The sequence below is a fragment of the Mytilus edulis genome, chromosome 10, assembly GCF_963676685.1.
Source record: "Mytilus edulis chromosome 10, xbMytEdul2.2, whole genome shotgun sequence".
Taxonomy (NCBI): Eukaryota; Metazoa; Mollusca; class Bivalvia; order Mytilida; family Mytilidae; genus Mytilus; species Mytilus edulis.
Window position 1 is genome coordinate 42,016,395 of NC_092353.1, and position 13,386 is coordinate 42,029,780.

At 31.7% G+C, this 13,386-nt stretch overlaps 1 long non-coding RNA gene across 1 annotated transcript; it reads left to right on the top strand.

Annotated features, from left to right (window-relative positions):
• Positions 1 to 5,761: 5,761 nt before the first annotated feature.
• LOC139491202 (uncharacterized) lies at positions 5,762 to 13,073 on the top strand. Its single transcript, XR_011656485.1, has 4 exons — positions 5,762 to 6,000; positions 7,341 to 7,412; positions 12,159 to 12,230; positions 12,770 to 13,073. It is a non-coding gene; the product is annotated as an uncharacterized lncRNA (long non-coding RNA).
• The last annotated feature ends 313 nt before the right edge of the window (positions 13,074 to 13,386 follow it).

The following is a 13,386-nucleotide window of genomic DNA, read 5'->3' on the forward strand; positions in this document are numbered from 1 at the left end:
TGTGAATACCTCCGTTTTCAGACATGAACACTATGAATCATCTCACTATATTATTAGTAGTTGAGGTATTACTACTTGTACAGTCTAACACACTTACATGTGAGCCGTTTGGATTTTGTGCAATTTCAATAAATGAAACCGAATTCAGTTGCGGAGAAAATTATGAAAATGTAACCAGAGCAGACAACCTTCTTGATCTCAAAGTATTTTGGTGAGTAGTCATAACTATTTTACAATGGAAAAACAATTATTGCTTTAAACTAAATTATTGAAGAATTTTAACTTTAACATATCTAATAAAGAAAAATATAAATGAATTGATTTACATTGATATAAATTGAATGTTAAGTCAGTTGTTCTATATGTGATGGTTTATGTCTACCTATAACTGCTGGGTCCCAATTATTGTCTAGTTACTTTTAACTGTACACATATGTTTATTTTATATCTTATACTCATTATTAAATAAATGTTCGACCACTTTCAAACAAATTAATTCTACATGGTATAACCAACTTTTGGCCGATGTATTAAATATATGTTAATGAATACATGTAGCATTACCCTTCATTCACATTCAATTAACTTAACTACAAATGTACAATTTTTGCGCCTGTCCCAAGTCAGGAGCCTGTGGTCTTTGTTAGTCTTGTATTATTCTTAATTTTAGTTTCTTGTGTACAATTTGGAGTTTAGTATGGCGTTCATTATCAATGAACTAGTATATATTTGTTTAGGGGCCAGCCAAAGGACGCCACCGGGTGCGGGAATTTCTCGCTACATTGAAAACCTGTTGGTGACCTTCTGCTGTTGTCTTTTCTATGGTCGGGTTGTTGTCTCTTTGATACATTCCTCATTTCCATTTTCCATTTTATATTTTACAAAATTGCAATAAGATCAAAACGTAGAAATCTTATTTATGCTTGTGGATTTGTGAATTTTAATTTAGTATATACATGGAGTAACTTAAAGAATATCAATTTGATCTATCACATACATGTATTTTAAATTGGCAGGTCATGTGTATGTGGATTTCGAAATCTTGAATATGATTTGCCTGAGTCTGAAAGAGATGTGTTGGTATTCTTACTGTAAGTACTTGATATAATCATTTTGAAATATGACCATTATTACATTGTATATTATTCAAACATATACATGAGTATGCAAAGCACCATAACACAATTTTTCATTAGACGACTTTGAACAGGATAAGTCTCCCTTGTATGGCGAAATTAAACACATATTATTTTGAACATCACAATAGGTTAAGATATTTTCTAAATAGCAATTGATCAACAAGACCGGGTCCACAAATAATTCACACGTTCAAAGTCGACTGACTCTTATTCATGCACATGTTAAATGAATTATCTTAAAATTGTTTGTTTTGCCTATTATCATGATTGTCTTGAATATTTACTGAGAGATTGACACTTCTATAGCAAACAAATGATTAAAAAAAAACAGATCAAGAAATCAGTTATTTTCCCCACTATTACAAGTTATAGGCGCGAATACACTCATAAGATAATTGTGTTAACTTTTTTGAGTTTTGATAGAAACTGTAAACACAAAAAACGGAAAAATTTATCAGGTATGCCCGAAGGTAATACCTGTAATGACAGGTACATTTATTTTTATACCTTTTATTTTCAAAATTTATTGAATTTTAGATACGGTTATAAAAGTACAAATGTAGAACACACATTGCTCTTCAAATTAAATTCCAATGTACTGTCGTTAAAGCATTTTTGTATGCCCAATTCAAAACAAAACTGTACTCCTTACAATGTATTACTATTTTAAATGGAGATTTAGTAAAATAAATTATGTTTCAAATTAAACAAAAATGAATTATCGATTTTTGTTTGTTCTGGATCAAAGAAAATAAATACCATTTAAAATATAAGTTACAAGAGTGAAAAAATATGCCCGAAAATTTATTGTAGTGCCCTTTACTTGTGTACCGCCGTACACCATTCTCTAACATGCCGGGAGATAAATACATACATGAAAAAGTTACATTGGGTTATGACTTAGGTTTCCGCTTTGGCTGCAAACTTCGTAAGCAGCGCATTTCTTACTTGTTTCCATTCTCTAGTATGGCTTTTCATATTATCATAATATAGGAAAATAGCTTATACAATTGTTCATCATAGGGCCTTGTATACCTTATACAAGAACCTAAAAATTAGTAAACAGAAAATTTAAAGATCTGCTCCCAATTACGTCAATCAGAACTGGTATACCCCATCATTACTGTTTCAGAATGACTTAAGATCATTTCATTGTAAATACCACACAAAGAAGTCATAACACAAGTTAATTGGTTTAATTGTAATTGTTTCAAAAGTTTTTACAAAATCAGAATCATTGTGCATAGATATAAAAATATGTGGTATAAGTGCCAATGAGACAACGCTCTATCCAAGTCACAATTTATAAATGTATAGTTCAAAGTACGGTCTTCAACAAAGAGTCTTGGCTCATACCAAACATCTTTAAAAGGCCCACGTCAATAAACAATAGGTACTGAACATACACTTTGGAAAATATACGGAATGCATTCGTCTCTGAAATGACGTATTGTGATATGATTTTTACTAGTCTGGAGTAAAAATCTTATACGGAATACATTTGATTCTAAAACGAAATTTTTCAATCCAACAATTTTTACATTTGAAAATGTCTGTACCAAGTCCGGAATATGACAGTTGTTGTCCATTCGTTTGATGTGTTTTATCCTTTAAGTTTGCCATTTGATAAGGAATCCTCCGTTTTGAATTTTACTCGGAGTTCAGTATTTTTGTGATTTTACCTTTTTTGTGATATGATAAGCATTATACCGTAAACAAAATGTGTTAAGCGATACACTTTTATTTGTAAAACAACATAAATTAAAATACAAAAAAAAAACCAGCTCCTACTGTAACACGTTTTCAACAGAAGGATACATTGTCAGCATAATATTGTCATATTATATTATTAAATAAATTATTTGACCGTGAAACTATTTCTTTCGTCCAGTAATAAAATAATGACACCACACTGATATATAGCGATCTGTCTTAAGAAAGTGAAAGTTATGTGTAGTCTCCCTCTGTATGATATCAGAAGTTTACCAAAATATATTTCAACGAAACCAAATAAGATTTAAAAACAAACAATACAACGGTATAATACAGATGTATTTACAAATCTTTCGATCTTAACTTAGAAATAATATATTTAATCTACATTTTCAATTTCAGGTGTAAAATTGGAATAATAGTGAAAAAAGTATTTATTTGTTACCAATCTAATGAACAACTTCAATTGCTATACCGAACGTAAGCATAAATTATTAAATACATGTAGATTTAATCTGTAATGATTAATCAAGAGTTTGATGTCTTGTTCATTGCACTTTTTTATAAGAGGAATATGATTGAATTAAATGTATCTTTGAAGTGATATAATTGAGAATGCAAAACAAATTCAACGATGCAGATGATAATTAGGATGTTCATTAGTATCAATTGAAATAGATGAATAAACTGTAAATAGTACAGAACAATATTTGATAATAATAAAAAAAAATCACTCTGGTCTGGAAACATTTTTCATCAAAATAACAAAAAACAGATTATACAAATTTGTTATTAAATTTGAGGTTATAAGGTCAAACATGCTGATCAAGGCTAAACAAGTTTCTTATTCACAGTTTCAGAGCAAAATTATGCTATCTTGAACGTTTAAACGTATGCTTTCATTTCTTTTACATTGCTTTAAGTGCGGATTATATTTTCAAGCACAATACTATTTAATTCATAATTTAAGTCATAACATTTAAGAAATGTTTTAGTACAACGCATTCACCGATTTTCGTGTTAGCAGAGTGTATGACAGGAAGACACGGTGCGTTGTCGACGTTTTCTTACATGTAAGTTTTGATACTGTTATAATGGTATTTATGTTTAATTGAGAAGATCCGAATTTAGGGAATTTACAATAAAATTAACGGTACCAATTTTCTTGCACCAGATGCGCATTTCAAGTTTTGCGTTAGTTATGTTATAATCGGGACTTTCTTTGCATAGGTGTGATACATTATTTGAAAAATCTCCAACAAAACAAATTACAATTTAGAATATGATTATGTAGTTACTTTTTTAAACAAATGTACAGCCGATTTAACGATAAACGTTCCTTTCTATAAACTATTTCTGTGTTGTAATCTGTTATTCATCCTATTTGCGTAAGTTATAAAAAAAAAACTGCTAACGTTCTATTTGAGCAGCTCAAATGCAAAGGCCGTACATTGCAATGTGTAATGGGGACGAAGTCCCCAATAACCGAACAAATTCAATAATAAAAAAAAATAATAAATCGGGAATTTTATCCCGATATTTCCATTGTACTAATAAACTCAAAATCGTTAAAAAAAAATTTGTCGCGTTTTTGAATTTCCGGATCTGCGCAGAAATCTACTTCCGTTTCCGGTCTTGTTTGCATGAGACTTTGAATAAAATGTATATTTATCAGTCTAAGAAAGGAACTCAATACTAATTCATTGTTAAAAATTGTTTGTTATTAAAAAAATAACCCGTTACCTGATGACAGCGTTTCTTTGTTTACATTGAATATGACATCATAAAGTCACAACTAAATCCATTACAACAGAACCAAAATCGGAAACGTTACGGTATTTTCGTTTCTCTTTATAAAAAAAATAACGATATCACTTTTCGCATGACAATTTAAAATGTAGTTCTTGGAAATATATCTTTTTATTCTTGACGACCTCTTCAACCTGTCTTTGTTTACAATGTAAACAACGAAACGCGGAACGACTCAAACTTAATTATTTTACAAATAAATAATTCACTTTTAAAATATTTTTGTTAAAAACCTAGAATCATTAGGTTTTATGTTTTGTTTTATAATTTACACCATACTGAATCGAGGTTAAACATCGGATTTGCTTCAACAGATCACATTGTACTGTGTTATACTATTACCCCGCCAGAAATTATGCCTTTTTAAAGGTCATTTAAATCCGAAAAATACTAATAACATAATAAACGACAAGTAAGATTTTCTTTTATTCTTAGACTGCAGTATAAGGAAAATGATAGTGTAATGACTTGACATAACAATGATATAAGGATTCGAACCAAAACGGGAATTGCATGCTCCCGTTTCTTAGCCTGATCCTTTTATCGTTAATATGTCAAGTCAATACACTATAATGTCAATGAAAAGTAAGCAATGAAACTTTGGGGGAAAAAAACAATATTATTACTTTGCACTTACAGGTAACTGGTATATAACATAGTATTTGTATAAAGTCATTCAAAGAAGTGGATATGAACTCATATTTTCGGGGCCTTTTATAACCGACTATACGGTTTAGGTTTTTGTCACTATTGAATGCCATATTGTTACTCATCATTGCCTACTTCCACTTCAGTTGAACGATTATGAAAAGTGGTATATTGGCAATCATATCACATCAATTGTTGGCAGCTGCATTGTAATTCATGATGCATGTCATATATGAATAAAGGATGTTCTACGATTGTTTGTGATTACAAGCTGTTTAAAAGACTTTTAGTACTTATCATGCTGATAGTATTCAAGTAATGGAACAAAAAAGCAAAACAAAATCCCTTGTTTTGTAGAACTAACCCATTGGAAATTTGTTTTGAAATATTCCTTTTGCATTTTTTTTTACATTTCACATTGGAAACTTGTTTTCTCTCCCACACTTTGAAACTATAACAAATTATGATAATATAAGATTTTACATAAGTCTTTATGTAACAGGCAAAATTTATTTAGGCACTACATTGATAAAAATATATGATTCCGAATTTCTAATAAACAAATCAAATACAAGAAAAGCGAACATCCTTAAAGAATTTAATATTATTCTAGACGTTTGTATGGCAACTTGATATCATCTGACATATCCATCGCTGGAACAAGACTCTTGGATGATGTATTGCATGAGCTGTATGTATATCTACTACGGAATTTTGAAGTTCCGATATGTTCCTTACTTCGTATCTACAATCCCCTTCCCTTTCATAAATATGACCTACTGAATTGGACTATTTACCGGATTTGTGATCTCATAAACAACACGACGGGTGCCACATGTGGAGCAGGATCTGCTTACCCTTCCGGAGCACCTGAGATCACTCGTAGTTTTTACTGGGGTTCTTGTTGTTTAATGTTTAGTTTTCTATGTTGTGTCATGTGTACTATTGTTTGTCTGTTTGTCCTTTTCATTTTAAGCCATGGCGTTGTCAGTTTATTTTCGATTTATGAGTTGGACTGTCCCTCTGGCATCTTTCGTCCCTCTTATTCACATTTCGAAAAGCCATGTCTCTTCAGTGATGATTCAGTTCAATAATTATTGAATTTGACTCTTTGGTTTTCAATAGGCTGGGAAGACAACTAACAGATATAAAAAGATGTGATATGAGAACCAATGAGACAACTCTCCATCTAAGTCACAATTTGTAAAAGCATACCATTATAGGTTAAAGTGCGGTCTTTAACACGGAACCTTGACTAACACCATACAGCAAGCTATAAAAGGCCAAGAAATGACTAGACTAAGTGTAACACCATTCAAACGGGAAAACCAACTGCCTAATATATTTTGGAAACGAGAAACGAGAACCACTAATGAACCACATCAACAAATAACTACTACTGAACATCAGATTCCTGACTTAGGACAGGTGCAAACAAATGCAGCGGGTTTAAACGTTCTAATAGGTACCAACCTTCACCCTTATGTTTCAAACATGCAGGGAAATTCAAGTATTAAATTCAATTTTATAATAAGTTTATAGCATTTATTTCTTAAGTTACATTGCTTACTGATTGATTAAAGTATGCAAAACAAAGAATTACTACTAGCTCGATTCATAATCTCAAATTATGTAATTATATTATTTCTTGACCATGATGACGGCGGACTCCTGGAGATAGGTATTTGTAAATATTCATAGATTGTTTGAGGTAACTGGTAACACTAAAACTAGTCAGACATAAACAGAATTTGACACGATATTTTCAAATAACACCAGGTAACCTTAAAAAAATGCAAGAAAAACTAATTGATTTCGCTTAGTATTCGATTAAAGCTAGTTTATCAATTTGAACTAAATTATATAAATTATGAGTTGTCTTAAAATAAAGGTTTAAGTAGTGCAATTTTTTCCACCTGTTTTCGTTTCGTTTTTTTGTGGGTAACTATTGTAACATATGACAATTAAAACATGCGCTGTCTGCATAAAAAATATTCTTATGTTGTCGTAAATCATATCTTTATATTGCAGAGCTTTTGACAACAACCAGATAACTTTTGTGAAAAAGAGTTACTTTAGTAATTATACAGTTTTGCGAGTCTTGTAAGTATTTATATTTACAAACAGTTTTCCATAAACTGTTGGATTTAATATTTCTTGCGCATAAACTTCCTTAAATTGTCATTATCAAAATAACTCAAAGACATCAAAATGGACCTACATGCAATGTATTGTCAAACCAAGTCAGGGAAATAGAGCTTAAAAAAGAGGGACGGAAGATACCAAAGGGACAGTCAAACTCATAAATCTAAAACAAACTGACAACGATTAACATGTGGGAGATATATTCCCTAATTAAAATGACCAAAATCTTAAAACATGCGATGTTCATGTTGCTAATAACTCATTTCACAGATGCATGACATTTATATACTTTCAACGACTCTCCGTAGACCAAAAGGGGACTAATGGATTATACAATTGTGAACTGCGACACCTTATGGTTGCAATGACAAAATTGATGGTATAGGTATTCTATCTAGTCCTTCCTGTAACTCGATGAATGTGATGAATATTTTTAACTCGACTCCTTGACGTAGATGCAGTCATGGTCATCGTCATTATACATCACCTTCTCTGCATGATGTATCTATTAATGACTTTCTGCCATTTATACAAAAGCCGTTAGGTATTCACCACATTCGCACGAAACTTTATTCATTACCCCTTTCAAAACTTCATTCTCTGTTCAATTTATGTTTGGAAACCACTGTTACAAACCCTCATTCAAACCAATACAAAATTACAGCTATAACTTCGGATATTGCAAGTCACAGACTTTTTTGAGCCAGTCCTCATTGGCAAAGATGAAAAAGAGAAAAGATCTTTCCTTCATCTTTCCTTTGCAAACAAAGGTATCGATGGCGTCAACTTAAGCAATATCCTTCATTATAAATTAGTTCAACCGAAAATACCTTCTTATTTCAAAGACCAGTCTGTACCAATCATTTCTTATACCTATACCAAACCTATTGCAACTAAACTTTTCAATTACAAACACGTTTTGCAGGATCTCGATATTGACGACTTCAAGTCTAAACCTCCTAATTGCACTTGTGGTAGTTCCCAATTCACATATAATCCTGCTGGCCACGTTATTACCGGTGACCTCAACATTGTTAATAACACTTCTCTACGAAATGTGTTATAGAAAGAACCGAAATATCGTGAGCCTAAATCCATCAATTGGAAATACAACTTTAAAATTTTGATGGATTCCGTTGAGGATTATGCCAGGCAATGGGCTAAGTGCGAGAAGGAAGACGTAGACACTCTTTCCGAATGGATTAAGGCAGTGAGGTCGTTGATACAAATCAGAATTAGGAAACTGCATGGGTCTAGCAATGCCCATGCTAAGTCAATCTGTAAAGACCCAAATGTTGCAAAACACCTATCCTACCTCCATGACAAATATGTTGTTATCCCCGCAGATAAAGCCTCAAACAACATCGTTTATGTGTGTAAAACTCATTACATTAACTGCTTGATAAACGAATTAGGTATTGATAATTCACTATGAAACTCAACATATACCCTCACGACACTTACCAAAGAGGAAATCCTGGATAATCATAGGTCTGTTCTGTGTTCCTTTTTTTTTTGGAATTTAAACCAAATATGAAGAACTGGATCTTCCATCACTGTATTGGATACCTAAACTACATAAGTGTCCTTACAAACAACGGCATATTGCTTGGTCTTCCAAGTGCTCCACGAAACCTCTTTCTAAATTATTAAGGTGGTACCTAACACTTTCACTAAAATAATTTGGCTCGTTTAATTTTAATTAAATTTTGACAAAGTATTTACTTTGACCCTATGAAAAAATATAAAAATTTCAAAAATTTTGAACCAACCGTTTTGTCAGAAAAAATACACTGGTTATATAGCAGTTTGACAAACATCAATTTTGATCCTTAAGAAACTTAATATTCCCTATACAAAACAACGTAATTAAAACGTTAAGCTGACTTTACAGAGTTATCTCCCTGTAGTTTTAGGTACCATCTTAACATCTATTTTATCAGCAATCAAAGACGGGCTTCAAATTTATTGTGAAACTGCCTTTTCTAGAGGGGGCGTGAATCAGATGTGGATTCTTAAAAATTCGAAAGATCTTTTAGAGTACATACAATCTAACTCTCTTTCATCTTGTAACAGTATTAAAACATTTGACTTTTCTACTCTTTACACAAGTATACCAAATTCCAAAATAAGAGACAAATTAAAAGAGTTGGTATTGCTTTGCTTCATAAAAAAGAATGGCCAACGTAGATACAAGTATCTAGTCTTAGGGAGGGATAAATCCTACTTTGTACAGGACCACCCTGATTCAAACAAAAAATTCTCTGAAACTGATATTATCAAGATGCTTGATTTCTTGATTGACAACATATTTGTTACGTTCGGAGGACGAGTTTTTTAACAGACTGTCGGCATTCCAAAGGGAACAAACTGTGCCCTTCTACTTGCCGACTTGTTTATTTATTATTATGAGGCTGACTTAATGCAGGAACTTCTTAGGAAGAAAGATAAGAAGTTAGCAATAGCCTACTCTACTTTCCGATATATAGATGATGATCTTTCACTAAATAAATCAACATTTGGTGACTATGTGGAACAAATCTATCCCATCGAGCTAGAGATAAAGGATACCACAGATACAGTTAAGTCGGCCTCATATCTTGACTTACATCTTCAAATTGGCAGTGAGGGTCGGTTGAAAACAAAACTCTACGACAAAAGAGATGATTTCAGCTTTCCAATTGTGAACTTTCCATTTCTAAGTAGCAACATTCCAGCAGCACCTGCATACGGGGTATATATCTCCCAATTGATACGATATTCCCTTGCTTGCATTTCCTATCATGATTTTCTTGATAGGGTTGCTGCTCACAAGGAAGCTATTAAACCAAGAGTTCCAAATGGTGAAGTTGAAATCATCCCTTCGTAAATTTTACGGACGCCATCACGAGTTGGTTGACCGTTATGGAATAACCGTTTCACTAATGATATCGGATATGTTCCTTACGTCGTTACTACAATCCCCTTCCCTATTGTGAATGTGACCTACCGAATTAGACTATTTACCGGATTTGTTATCACACAAGCAACACGACGGAGCACCTGAGATCACCCCTAGTTTTTTTCGTGGGGTTCGTGTTGTTTATTCTTCAGTTTTCCATGTTGTGTCATGTGTGGTGTTTTTTGTTTGTCTTTTTCATTTTTAGCCATGGCGTTGTCAGTTTGTTTTAGATTTATGAGTTTGACTGTCCCTTTGTTATCTTTCGTCCCACTTTTATATAAAGATTGTTTTGTTTGTCTCAAGATACAGATAAGTTCATTCTGATCTTGCAACGTTATTCCAAAAGACTCAGACTGACAAATTAACGTAATATATAATTATTGACACGTATCATATTATAGGTATTACCTTATCTTCTTAACATAAATACATAAATACACAAGACAAAACAATATATATCCGAAAATCCAGACAGTTTGGAGGATACCGAATTTTAATAATTAGACGAATACAATTCATCAGTATAAACACACAAATACATCATTACATATAATGATGTCTGAATGCTGATATGCTGTATCTTAAGTTAAATACCAAATAATGACAAAGTTAATTCTAAATATGAAGTGGAAACAAGTTGGAAACCTGTGTTCTAACCCAATGATCGGGAGATCAACCGAAGAGGTATACTTGGACAGTATAAAAACGGAAATAAAAAGATTTATACAATTATTAAAACAAAAAAAAACACAACTAATCATGAGCAAAAACAAGAATTTAAAAAATTAAATAAAATTACATATCTGAAATATGTTAAAAAATAAAATTGAGACAACAATGACTAAATTAGAAAGTTCATACGTATCGTTAATACAAATTTTTCCCGCTATTCTTTGAAACTCGGGAAAATGTAATTATCTGCGATTAACCCCTGGTGCATTACAACGACATCCTCTGCTACTGAAATATTTTTCTTTCAACCAATCATCAACCGAGAAGCAACAACTTCGGTACAGACAAATATATACACATATTTTTTTTGTATTGTTCTATCTAAATATACCCGTATACACTGCTCATTATAAATTAAGGAATATATATATTTATCTTATAAATAGCTATGTTTTTCTGTTTTGTTAAGGTTTTGGTTAATACTTTATTTATTCTTATTTTATACGATTTTCAACGTTTACGTCAGGTTTAAGACTTTCAAATATTTGTGATTTGTGATTGCGACTCACAGAAGAGACACAATTTTGATATCAATGGCCGATAAACGCATGTGCAATACATTGATACAGTTAATATCTTGAGACTGTCAAATCAAGATTATGCACATAATGACACAAGTTAAAGCTAGTTTTTATGTTGAAGTGGAAAAGTTTGTACAATTAAAGTTCAGTTTGAATTTGTTATAATATAAAACATGTAGAAAGCAAGACATTATTCAACATTCCACGTTAATTTAGAAAATCCTATCGATTTTAAGCCACTGATTACAAACTCAGCATCATACCTAAATCAATATATTTGTAAGATTCAGTAATTTCAGAGAGGTTAAGCACTATCAACTCAGGTCCAATCCACCATTTTCTACATTTGGAAAAGCCTGTACCAAGTCAGGAATATGACAGTTGTTGTCCATTCGTTTAATGTGTTTTATTATTAGATTTTGACATTTGATAAGGGATTTTCCGTTTTGAATTTTCCTCGGAGTTCTGAATTTTTATGATTTAACTTTTTTTCATATGCTCATATTAAAGGTCACTCAGCAAGAACCAAATAACAACAATTGAAATTGACGCTTTGCCTTCTACTGGAAGTCTTGAAGTTTTGTAAGTCAAAATACTTAACTTGTATTTGATCATTTTAATGATTGAGTTGTACCTGTTGAACGCAACTTGTGTTATTTATTGCTGTTTCCTGGTATTCATATTGTATAATTGAAGAACGCCGTATTGCCCAGAGTGAATCATCAATCTTCGTCTCGTCAGTAAAACTGATTTTCTTAGTCAATTATGTTTCGAAACTATCACACCTGCTACGTGAAGATGTATACCCATATCCTCAGTTTAACAGGAGAGTATGACAGTATACGAACAACTTAGAAATTCCGGCTACCGAAGTCCCTCGATCAATAGAAAAAAGCCTAATTTATTTTTGACCTTTTTCACTTTTATATGTTAAGAACTGGTATTTTTTATTACTCATCAATTTTAATTTAAATTAAAATACTAGTAACAATTCTCAGCATTCGGCTATTAAAGCAAGACAAATTGCCAATTATTTTGATTACTCAAGTTTTCCCATAGTCAGATATTTATATATTTGTTATACAGAATTAAAGGGTATGATACATCCCATTGTTTTGCAGAGATATTCGGAACAATTATCTAGATTGCAATACTAGTTGCTACTTGTTGGGTTGGAACATTGTGTGGGAAAATGTGTCCATTTTGGCTGAGTATAATGCTGACAGAAACATTCCATCGATTGACAATTACCAACAGTGTTTGGAAGACATATGTAATGCATATATAGTAATATATAACAAGTCAAAAGAGTACAACCTCACCAAAAAAAAAACAAAAAAATGAACAAATGTTATATATTTCTGATAACAGAGATCCTTCATCAGTATGAATACGATGTAAATAAAAGTCTATTTTGATTATAAACCTATAAAAATGTTGTAATTTATACTATAAAACAGTTAAACCTTAACATCATACAGACGGTTGTACACATATATTTGTTTATAACATGGCGCAGGTTACATATATATATATATATATATAAGTATAAATGAAAAATCAGATCGGTCATATTTTTTTCAACATCAACAGTAACTGTTGTAGTCCGTATTATTGGCTACGACTAATGAATTAATAAGACAAAATATTATATTTATTTATTTTATCCGAGACACTCTTTTCACTTATAAGAAACGCGGAAACGTACGATGTTTTTATAAACACACGATTCGCTAAA